The sequence below is a fragment of the Triticum dicoccoides genome, chromosome 6B (assembly GCF_002162155.2).
Source record: "Triticum dicoccoides isolate Atlit2015 ecotype Zavitan chromosome 6B, WEW_v2.0, whole genome shotgun sequence".
NCBI lineage: Eukaryota > Viridiplantae > Streptophyta > Magnoliopsida > Poales > Poaceae > Triticum > Triticum dicoccoides.
The window spans coordinates 191,911,272-191,923,827 of record NC_041391.1 but is presented as its reverse complement, the minus strand read 5'-3'; the positions used below and the strand labels follow the sequence as shown (position 1 = coordinate 191,923,827).

General features: G+C 43.0%; 1 long non-coding RNA gene across 2 annotated transcripts; it reads left to right on the top strand.

The window, feature by feature from the left end:
- The first annotated feature begins 838 nt into the window (after positions 1-838).
- LOC119321782 lies at positions 839-6,025 on the top strand. Of its 2 annotated transcripts, XR_005155201.1 has the most exons (7): positions 845-957; positions 1,312-1,455; positions 1,540-1,647; positions 1,769-1,860; positions 3,625-3,697; positions 5,758-5,839; positions 5,927-6,025. It is a non-coding gene; the product is annotated as an uncharacterized LOC119321782 (long non-coding RNA). The 2 variants fall into 2 exon arrangements; XR_005155202.1 differs by having other exon boundaries at positions 839-957; positions 1,329-1,455; positions 5,758-6,025.
- The last annotated feature ends 6,531 nt before the right edge of the window (positions 6,026-12,556 follow it).

The window sequence follows — 12,556 nt, the reverse complement described above, 5'->3', positions numbered from 1 at the left end:
CCACCCTCGAGGTGAAGGTAACGGATGAAATCCCATGGACGAGCTCGAGCTGGAAGGACGCGGACGGCAGCGGCTTGGACCAACATCGTCCTGCCGGTGCCTTGCCGGTGAGCGCCACGCATGGTGCAGCAGGCGGCAGGCACGACTTTGGGAGCTGCGCATCGAGCGACGACTACTGCATCTGCCTCCAGCACCAAGGTGAGCTTCCTCTTTCTGTGCGGCCACCTCCCCTGGCACCGATTTGTTGGTGAGGTGTTCCATGGTGAGGTATGAAGAGACGATGTCCCATCTTCTGCATAAAAATAGTTTTTCTTTCCTCATGTGATTATTTTGGGATCTAGCTCTATGTAACCACTTTTCTAGATTAACTTCACAAAATGGCGGCAGCAGTTAGTTGAATGGTTGAAGTAGTAGTCAATTTGGTTCATATGCTTTGAATAAAATTGTGTTCATAGATCATGTTATGCACTTTGAATGAAATTGTGTTCAGTATACCAAGGATATTAAGAATTCGATTCATAAATGCAGCCAAGATGTAGAGCGGTGGTCGACGGCGGCAACCTGCTCCCAAGTTGCAAGTGATGTTGCCAGATAGCAGTATACCAAGGGTTCTAAGAATTTGATTCATAAATGTAGCCAAGATGCAGCGCGGTGGTCGACGGCGGCGGCCTGCTCCCAAGTTGCAGGTGAGAAAGTGATGCGGCAGTTGTTGGTTTGCATACATATTGATCTATTCTGTGAATATTTTGTGAGGTATCCTGATTGGCATATCACAGGTTGCTAATGCTGTTCAAACAGGTGCGTGCATGGACATCTTCATGATTACTGATTATAAGATTTCATGATTACTGATTATAAGTGAACACACGTATCTTCTCTCGAGGTTCTGAGTGTTGAGAGTGGTTGCTCATTGTTTCTGTATTCAAATACTGATGAATCAACACTTCCAAAAGATATGTAAGTTCAGTCATCATCTCTGACTCTGTGCTGTGTAATTTTTTTTATTCAGCAGTCCAACTGCATCTCAACAACTAAAATACAGTATATCATAAAGTGTTTCATCTCTCAAGCCACTGTTTGGCATGGGTACAATATTTGCTTCCTCTTTCTAGGGTAGTCAAATTGATAGGATAATGCATGATCATGCTTTGTACAGAGCGGACCTCACATGGAATGTCCTACCCATCTTAAACTTCACTCAGCCTTGTTACACTTGACCCTTTAATTTCCTAGAAAATTTCGTCTTTGTTTGTGCAAATATTGTTTTATTTGTCATACTCTTATACATTGAAGTTACATTTTGTCCTACAGACTGATGGCCAAAGAAGATTGGGGAAGTTCCACTATGTTCCTACAGACTGTTGGCCAAAAAAGATTGGGGGAAAATAGCTCTGGAGAAGGATTGAGATGAAAATGGGATTGGGATCTCACTTCGCAATGCATTGAAGAATCATGGTAGAACTTTTTATATTGCTGACTGAGATGGCAATTAGGATTTATTGCTTTTTACTAATTTTTTATTTTTTCTACTTTGCTCAGATAATTTATACAGCCTGTTCTTTCTTTAGTACCAATGAATAACTTGGTTACACAATATACTTGAAGATTGCATTAGGAACAAAATGCTTAGCAGACCAAACTAATTAGGTAAGCTGAGAGCTGATTGGTCTAACCCTAGAATAATTGGTTGCCAGTCATAGAATCATCTTGTACTGTTGTACATAACTAATTTTGACTTGAACTTTGGTGTGGTCGTGTATCTTTGAAGTTTTCTGGAGACAGACTACTCTTGCATCATTATGTGCAACCCACAGGTATCTCACTCGGCGAGACATGCACACCTATGCCACATCTTTACATGTAAGTTTGTTTTGCTTAGCCATGGACAGTGAGGTCCCCCTTCTCTTCATTCCCAGTTCATTTATTTAATATCAATATCTTTACTCTAGGATTTATGTCCTTGCCAACTCTACAATTGTTCATTGCACACTCAGAGTCTAGATATTGAATTAGCTACTTTTGCGATCCCTGGACTATACGAGTCAAGTATTTCTGGATTGCCCATTTTTCAGCTGAGTTAAGGCTTTTTCTATTGTTTGCAAATGAAAATTATTTGATGTACCCCTGGTATGATACAAGAAGAGTTTGCTCTTTCCCTTTGTAAAATTTTCTGCACACGATGTTGTCGAGGATGATTTCAGAATTTATATGCTCATTGCTTCCATTGCTTCTTTCCCCATTAACTGATATTAGACAGTGGTCTATAAATGTTGCACCTGACTCTGTTTTCCAAGGAAATACGAATGAAGTTATAGTACTTGCAAACTGCGACTCTTCGCTGAACAAGAAAAGTAAAAATGATAACATATCAGGCAGTAAAATTACATGGCTGATCTCTGTTTTGTGCATGTCAGGTGAGCATTATGAGTTGTTCTACTTCCCTTAAGAGAGTGTACTTTCCTCTCATCAGATGCTCACTCTGGAATAAACAAATCTTTTGGGATGTAACCTGTTCTTAGTTTTGATGCCTTACCGTCTGCCTTCTCCTCTCCTTTATGTTGTTTTTTGTAAATTATTTGTCTAGGCTACTACCATAACTTGTTGGTTTAGTTTAGGTGTGTAGGAAAAATTTGCAGATGAATCACGCTATCAGGTTTAGGCGTGCACATGGCCACTAATAATAATAAAAATTGATATTTGATGAAGCCATCATCATGTCATGTAATTACTTGCAGAACAACTATATTATTTTTTGGGGCGGTAAAGCGGAAACGATAGGACTCTGCAACTCATGTGAGTGTTGTTTGATTATTTACTTTTTCAAGCGTGTGGATGTCGTTGGCATGTTTAGTATACGCACGAAGATATGCAAAGTGTAAAAGTGGTTTCCTGGGAACGTCATATTTTTTTCTCCTGGGAACGAATGAACTGTTCGTCAGGGAGCGATCACCCCACCGAACGTTTTTGTTCGATCTGGGGGAGGAGCTGGAGCGAACGATTCACCCCAGGCCCCCATGCAAACAGTTGCCCATGCAGGCAAAAATAGAACCCTGATTGGGCCTTTACGACCTCCAATTAGGCCAAAAAATGGCCCAGTTTTTTGTGACGCCTCAACACTTGGGTCATCACTCAAGGTTATCGCTTTTGAGTTTCAGGTGATATTTTTTTAATTGATTTTTAGGAAATCATGATGCTAAATATATGGATTGTGTCAGTTAGCTAATCTATTGGCTCTTTGATGTGTATGATGACATGATGGCAATGAAAATACATTTTCGAACTAAAAGTATTTGTGTAGTTTAATTTTGACAGAGTATAGGAGCATACTCAATGTCTTCCGCTTTGTGTATGATGGCGGCTTTTCTTGCTTATAGTAATCAGCTAAATAAATATGTGGGCATTTAAAAATATCTTTGCAATTAGGCCAGGCGTGAGAAAAAAAATTCAAAGACGACGATCTCTTTTGGTGTATTTCTATTCTCCCTGTTCCAAATCTTTTTGTTTGGATGCCACCGGCACACCACATGTTGTTCTGAAGATATCATGCTATGGGACTTTTCAGCAGAATCAAAACAAAAGGAAGCTATGGTGTTACTTGCATCTCAGTTTTCACATTCTTCTCAGGTTTCACAAAAACATAAACATGATTGGATGGGCGTCCTTGCCGGCGACCTCGCTATCTCCAACCCATCCACAGGTATTGCAGCTCCTTCTCATCCAATTTATTCACTTTTCGTCCTCTTTGCTGTGATTTGGTGGTTGAAATTAATTCGTCTGGATAGGGAGGAGCAATTCACTAATCATTTACACCATGTATACTTCATTTTATTTCATGTATAATCTGTATAAGAAAGAAAAGTGGGGTAGCTCCTCCGTTTCAGTGCTTTAGCCTGAAAAATATTGAGTTTCCCTTCAGATAATTTGAGTGATGTTGATATGATAGTTAATCATATAACCTCCATTTCATGTATAACATTACTTGAAAATTTATAGCATGTGGATCACCACAAAGAATAATCTCCCTTTAGATAATTTGAGTGGATACCCATTTGATAGTTAATCAATTATGCTAATAACGAGGGCGTCCGGACCAATCTGCCTGCCTCCAAGAGCGCCTTTTTTAGGGGTATCATGACAACCTGTGTATTTCCTGTGATAGGTTGATGTAGTAGATCTGAATTTATGGGATTGGTTCTGAAATTTGGGATTCGGTGACTCTGCATTTTAGAGTAGCGGCATAAAGCTATAAGAATACCCATGTTCTGAATTTATCTTTAGCCTATGCTTCAGTTCAGGTGCATTCTTCTTGATTGTAGTCGGTGTTGTGTTGCTCCTGCGATAAGTTGTTATTTGGATTTACGGTATTAAGTTACCTCTTTCTCTATTTGTTTTGTTTGGTGCTTGTCTTGCCATAGAAATTGCGCACCTGAACATGCCCTTTTTTGTACCATTTTTGCAATATTCATCAAAAGAACATATGCAATTTACTGATTCTGTATACCTTGTTCGATCAGTGTTGTCATGGTTCGCCTTCTCCTTCAAATAAGTTTATCATGCCCTATTAGTTTGCATCTCGTGCTGGTTTGTGCTTAGATAATCCCTTTAGGTGTGTAAGTTCTACACAATCATATGACTTATAGAATGCCAAAATCTTCAGACCTTTTCTTCCGTAGTTTCTCCAAAATGTACTATGGTAACTGCAGGCATAAATCCATGGTTTGCATACTTCAATGGCCCATCTGCTTGTTATTTTAATGCATCCTCTCTTGATTCATTTTCGTTTGACTGGATCTCCTCGCCTTGTCATCTGATTGCTCTTCGTTTGCTGATCTGCTTACCAAGGTTGGTGTTTGCTCTTTAGAATTCCCTATTACTCCCGGTCTTTCGTATTGGGTGCCTATTTCAATTTCACTTTATGAAGTATTTCACTGATTACATATATATCGCCTATCTCACAACGAGTTCACCTTCTGTACCTACTTTGGTGAACACATGTATTTCATCTATCTCACTCATTGTCGTGCCTACTTCAGTTTCACATATCTAAATATGTGTGATCTGGTCACCTTAGGTTGAGTTACATGCATTCTGTTGCACACTCTTTTTTCGATCTATTTCGCCCTATAGGATGCATTTGTTTTTCTTGTTCTCCTTTTGTTCTTGTGCCATTTTCATAACTGGGATCATAACACTGACTCTTTTTTGGGTGTAATATATGGTCACCCAGAAAATACCAAAGGAAGTAGCTTGTCGTTTGAATATCCCAAGCATGGACTGGTGGGACTACAGTTTGGCAAACAACGCTTCACTAGCTAGGACCGAGTATGACGAACAATCACATGATGTCTGCATCTTGATTAACATGGATACAATAAATTTCTCCTAAAAACAGGACTTGAGGTTGGTATGGATGTCCTGCTTACATTCAAGATGAACGTTGGCAATGATCTGTACATGATAGTTTGCTTCGATGACATCTGAGAGGTTTATAGGTCCTAATTGAGGTTGTCTTCAGTTCATTAGTTTTTATCTCTGCTATGTTAGCTCTTTTGTGAGGGTCCAGTTTGCTGACCACCTTAGAAGAAACACGCACTTAGATCAAAAGATTTTTTTATGTTAGGAGGTTTCCATCCAATCTTCTGAAGATAGTTTGTTAATATATGTGATCATGTACCATGTGTTCCATTGCATATGACAACATTGTATTGGACATATGTGGCCAAAGATCTATACTGAAACATCTTGAGAAATCATCAGGGAGAATACTATGAATGAGAATGGACTAAGAAATTGTGATACACCTTCCTTTAGGTGCATTTTCATTCAGATGGTGATCCAGGTTTGTTGGAGCAGTACATGCTAACCACCAATTTGTTTTCTGATCTTTTTAGTACAAGGCTTTACCAAACTATCAATTGAAGTGCAGGTCAACCAAGACTTCATATACATAGGCTGAAAGATGAAAACTAAAGACCATGGAGAAGATCACACCATCTTTATCCCAGGAAAAACAACTGCATGGTCACTTGACTTTATAGACAACACGCTGCACTATTAACTTTGGTTTAATTGATCGACAATGCGTCTTTGTTATTAGTTATATACTAAGGAACATGCCTATGAGTATATACTTAGGCTATGTGTGAGACCAGATTGTTAACATAATACTCTTAGTGAACCCCTAATTTATGTTGTCCCTATGCTTTGGGAGGTTGCAGCTGACATCCTCGACAAAAATACCTCCTTAACAATCGTTCCCGCTTTTCTTTACTTGAAATTGTTTCTCTGCTCTAGGTGCAAGGATCTGGGATAGGTGTATTTAGTTCTGCAATGGCGATGACACATGTAAATTAAACCATTTGTTGTTTGTATGTTGGATCTTCCTAAAAACCAGAGAATGTATTTTTCACAGGAAATAAACTTTGTATTGTCAAACTTAGTTGAATAACTCCCAGATTTTATCTACTTCACTGTTTTTGTGACACTCATAGGCTGTTTGATAATAGGCCTAAAAACCTAGATGTCTGATAATAGGCCTAAAAACCAAGATGTTTGATAATAGGCCTAAAAACCAAGATAAACTAATGTTTTCACACCAAATATACTTATGTTCACTTTGCCATCCTTCTTTTCCGCCAATCACTTGGGGTAGATCCGCTTCCAGTGACCAGTCCCTTTGCAGTAGAAGCACTTAGTCTCAGGCTTAGGACCAGATTTGGGCTTCTTCACTTGAGCAGCAACTTGCTTGATGTTCTTCTTGAAGTTCCCCTTCTCCCTCTGCCCTTTTCTTGAAACTAGTGATCTTGTCAACCATCAACACTTGATGTTTTTCTTGATTTCTACCTTCGTTGATTTCAGCATCACGAAGAGCTTGGGAGTTGTTTTTGTTATCCCTTTGCATATTATAGTTCATCACGAAGTTTTACTAACTTGGTGATGGTGACTAGAGAATTCTGTCAATCACTATCTTATCTGGAAGATTAACTCCCACTTGATTCAAGCGATTGTAGTACCCAGACAATCTGAGCACATGCTCACTAGTTGAGCGATTCTCCTCCATCTTTTAGCTATAGAACTTGTTGGAGATTTCATATCTCTCAACTCGGGTATTTGCTTGAAACATTAACTTCAACTCCTGGAACATCTCATATGGTCCATGACGTTCAAAACGTCTTTGAAGTCCCGATTCTAAGCCGTTAAGCATGGTGCACTTAAACTATCAAGTAGTCATCATATTGAGCTAGCCAAACGTTCATAACGTCTGCATCTGCTCCTGCAATAGGTCTGTCGCCTAGCGGTGCATCAAGGACATAATTCTTCTGTGCAGCAATGAGGATAAACCTCAGATCACGGATCCAATCCGCATCATTGCTACTAACATCTTTCAACACAATTTTCTCTAGGAACATATCAAAATAAGCATATGAAAGCAACAACGCAAGCTATTGATCTACAACATAGATATGCTAATACTACCAGGACTAAGTTCATGATAAATTAAAGTTCAATTAATCATATTACTTAAGAACTCCCACTTAGATAGACATCCCTCTAATCATCTAAGTGATCACGTGATCCAAATCAACTAAACCATGTCCGATCATCACGTGAGATGGAGCAGTTTCATTGGTGAACATCACTATGTTGATCATATCTACTATATGATTCACGCTCAACCTTTCGGTCTCCGTGTTCCGAGGCCATATCTGTATATGCTTGGCTCGTCAAGTATAACCTGAGTATTCCGCGTGCGCAACTGTTTTGCACCCGTTGTATTTGAACGTAGAGCCTATCACACCCGATCATCACGTGGTGTCTCAGCACGAAGAACTTTCGCAACGGTGCATACTCAGGGAGAACACTTCTTGATAATTTAGTGAGAGATCATCTTATAATGCTACCGTCAAACAAAGCAAGATAAGATGCATAAAAAGATAAACATCATATGCAATCAATATAAGTGATATGATATGGCCATCATCATCTTGTGCTTGTGATCTCCATCTCCGAAGCACCGTCATGATCACCATCGTCACCGGCGCGACACCTTGATCTCCATCGTAGCATCGTTGTCGTCTCGCCAATCTTATGCTTCCACGACTATCACTACCGTTTAGTAATAAAGTAAAGCATTACATCGCGATTGCATTGCATACAATAAAGCGACAACCATATGGCTCCTGCCAGTTGCCGATAACTTGGTTACAAAACATGATCATCTCATACAATAAAATTCAGCATCATGCCTTGACCATATCACATCACAACATGCCCTGCAAAAACAAGTTAGACGTCCTCTACTTTGTTGTTGCATGTTTTACGTGGCTGCTACAGGCTTAAGTAAGAACCAATCTCACCTACGCATCAAAACCACAACGATAGTTTGTCAAATAGACTCCGTTTTAACCTTCGCAAGGACCGGGCGTAGTCACACTCGGTTCAACTAAAGTTGGAGAGACAGTCGCCCGCAAGCCATCTATGTGCAAAGCACGTCGAGGGAACCGGTCTCGCGTAAGCGTACGCGTAAGGTTGGTCCGGGTCGTCTCGTCCAACAATACCGCCGAACCAAAGTATGACATGCTGATAGGCAGTATGACTTGTATCGTCCACAACTCACTTGTGTTCTACTCGTGCATATAACATCAACATAAATAACCTAGGCTCTGATACCACTGTTGGGGAACGTAGTAATTTCAAAATTTTCCTACGCACATGCAAGATCATGGTGATGATATAGCAACGAGGGGAGAGTGTTTTCTACATACCCTCGTAGACCGAAGCGGAAGCGTTGACGCAACGTAGAGGAAGTAGTCGTACGTCCTCCGGTTCAACCGATCCAAGTACCGTTACTCCGGCACCTTCAAGTTCTTGACACGCGTACAGCTCGATGACGCACCCTCGATCTCCGATCCAGCAGAGGCGCCGAGGGGGAGTTCCGTCAGCACGACGGCGTGGTGACGATCTTGATGTTCTCCTGTTGCAGGGCTTCGCCTAAGCACCACTACAATATGACCGAGGTGTAATATCGTGGAGGGGGGCACCGCACACGGCTAAGGAACGATCAATGATCAACTTGTGTGTCCTAGGGTGCCCCCGTACCCCCATATATAAAGGAGGGAGGGAGGAGGTGGCCGGCCCTAGGGGGGGCGCGCCATGAGGAGGGGGAAACCTACTCCAAGTAGGTTTCCCTCTCTTTTCCTTATCTTATTTGGAGGGGGAAGGAAAGAGTACTAGTATTAGGAAGTAGTACTAGTAGTAGTAATAGGAAGAGGGGGAAGGAGAAAGGAAAGGGGGGGCCGGCCCCCCTCCCCAATTCGGATTGGGCTTGGGGGGGCGCGCCCCCCTCCCTTGCTCCTTCTCTCTTCCTCCTACATGGGCCCAATAAGGCCCATATACCTCCCGGGGGGTTCCGGTAACCTCCCGGGGCTCCAAACTTCTCCGGAACCTTTCCAGTGTCCAAATATATCCGTCCAATATATCAATCTTTATGTCTCGACCATTTCGAGACTCCTCGTCATGTCCGTAATCATATCCGGGACTCCGAACAACCTTCGGTACATCAAAATACATAAACTCATAATATAACTGTCATCTAAAACTTTAAGCGTGCGGACCCTACGGTTCGAGAACGATGTAGACATGACTGAGACACATCTCTGGTCAATAACCAATAGCGGGACCTGGATGCCCATATTGGTTCCTACATATTCTACGAAGATCTTTATTGGTCAAACCGCATAACAACATACGTTGTTCCCTTTGTCATCGGTATGTTACTTGTCCGAGATTCGATCGTCGGTATCCAATACCTAGTTCAATCTCGTTACCGGCAAGTCTCTTTACTCGTTTCGTAATACATCATCTCACAACTAACATATTAGTTGTAGTGCTTGCAAGGCTTATGTGATGTGCATTACCGAGAGGGCCCAGAGATACCTCTCCGACAATCGGAGTGACAAATCCTAATCTCGAAATACGCCAACCCAACATCTACCTTTGGTGACACCTGTAATGCTCCTTTATAATCACCCAGTTACGTTGTGACGTTTGGTAGCACCCAAAGTGTTCCTCCGGTAAACGGGAGTTGCATAATCTCATAGTTATAGGAACATGTATAAGTTATGAAGAAAGCAATAGCAACATACTAAACGATCGGGTGCCAAGCTAATGGAATGGGTCATGTCAATCAGATCATTCAACTAATGATGTGACCTCGTTAATCAAATAACAACTCATTGTTCATGGTCAGGAAACATAACCATCTTTGATTAACGAGCTAGTCAAGTAGAGGCATACTAGTGACACTTTGTTTGTCTATGTATTCACACATGTATTATGTTTCCGGTTAATACAATTCTAGTATGAATAATAAACATTTATCATGATTATAAGGAAATAATAACTTTATTATTGCCTCTAGGGCATATTTCCTTCAATTGGGGTATCCGGGTGAGGTGACTGGTCGAGTGGATTGCACTCGACGGCTTCAGTCAGTACTTCTTGCTATACTTTGAATGTCCTTGACTCTAGGGTAGTGACCTTGGGTAGGGCGTATAGGTCAGACCTATGACCCTATCGTAGGTTCATGGCATCGTCATTAGCCCCCGAATGGATTGAGGTCCGATAGCGAGTTGAAGTTGACCTTGACTTGACTCTTATGCTTTATAGGCATTCTTGTTGAGCTCGAGGTTCATGCTGAAACTTCGACTTCATTTCAGTCGCCTTGATCGATTCAGAGGTCGTCGAGTGAACTTATGCTGGCAACCTTCGAGTGTTGATATGGTGTGAAATCTTCGGCACGATTGGTTACTGCGGTTCCCGGATCTCACGGGATCTGAAAATTTGGGGAAGCGCGCGAGGTGGAGCGCGCCACAGTAAACGGGACGGATAGACATGGGCGCCTTGATTTCTGTGCCACCTTTTTAACCACGTATTCGGTGCGTGACTATTGCGGGATTTGACAGGATCGCTCGGGCCCACTCGTCAGCCACTCGGAAGTAGGCCCATAAAAGGTGTCAAGGCCGATGCATTTGCACAGTGCACTCCCATTCCCCTTCTTCTTCCTCTGCTTCTCCACCACGTCCTCTTTCGCCCTTGACGCCATCGCTCCGCCCGTGCGCAGCCCGCCACAGTGGTGAAGGATAAGACGGCGACACTGGAGTGCGCGAAGAAAGCGACGGCGACAGCGAAGGGTAAGAAAACGAGTCGGGGATCATCGTCAAGGTCTGGGATGCCGCCTGGTTGGATCCAGGGGGACTGGATCCGATCCACGCTCCGGCCAGAGGATCTGGAAGATCTGGCCTCCATGGGCTTGATTGCCGACGGGACTTCGAGGCTGCCGGGGGACGAGATAGAGCCTCAGCCGCGGGCGGGTGAGTGCATCCTCCTTGCCACCCATGTCGACCGTGGGTTCTCCCTTGCCCCGCATCCTTTCTTACGGGGTTTTTAGAACTTTTTCGGTGCTCAGCTTCACCATTTCTCTCCCAACACCATCACATACCTTGCTGCATTCGTTTCTATGTGCGAAAACTTCTTGGGCTGTAGACCGCACTGGGGTCTCTTCAAACATATTTTCACAGTTCGTTCCCAAACCGTGAAGAAGGAAAATCCGACTGACGAGAGGATGCATGTGATTCAAATGTGCGGGGGTTTAGGGATTCAAATGAGGAAGAGGAGCACTTTTCCCCCTTTGACCCTTCCTGAGTTGGTTAGGGGCTGGCAGTTGACCTTGTTCTACCGCCAGACATTCCGACCCCCGGTCAGTCGACCGATCTTCCTCCCTTTACCCTAGATCAAGTCCAGCAACCTTGTTCACTGATTGTGACCAAAGCGGAGAGAGTAGAGACAAACATGTTAGTCGAGAGGGTAGTTCAGTTGGTCCGTCAGGGCGTAACTGACATGGATTTATTGGAAGTGTTTCTCAGTCGATGCATCTAGCTGCTACAAGCCCGTGATCATTCGATGTGGATGTACTTGGGCTCCAATGACACCGCTCGGGTCCACCCAGAGGAGGTCCCCGACGAGATGGTGGCCCTGTGGCTGAAGAGCATTACCGAAAACAAAGATAACCCTAGGGGGGCCAGGAAAGTCGATCCATTCGACGCTGACAACCAGCCGGACAAGGTCCGATCCTTATTACCGAGTGTACTTCATTCTGTCTTGCAACCGTCTTTGAATATGACTGATGTTTGATTAACTTCTTGCCTTGCAGGTCTATACTAAGATGTATTCGATGTCGAACAGGGAGCAAGCCCAGGAGCAAGTCCAGGAGGAAGCGGATAGCGCAGAGGAGAGCGCCGACTGGCAATCTTCTGATGATGATGATGAGGAAGAGAGTGATGAGTCAGACGACGAAGAAGAGGAGGTCGACTCACCACCTCGCACAGAGCGCCGATCCAAGCAGTCTCATGATCCAGCGGGTGGCCGCAACAAGGTTGTGGCTCTGAGCACGCAAGTGCATAAGCGCACTCGGACCGGAGCCGTCAGAAAAGGTCACCAAGCAGCCCAAGGTTGCCCCTTCAAAGCCTCAGAAGACCTTACCCAGGATCAAGATGGA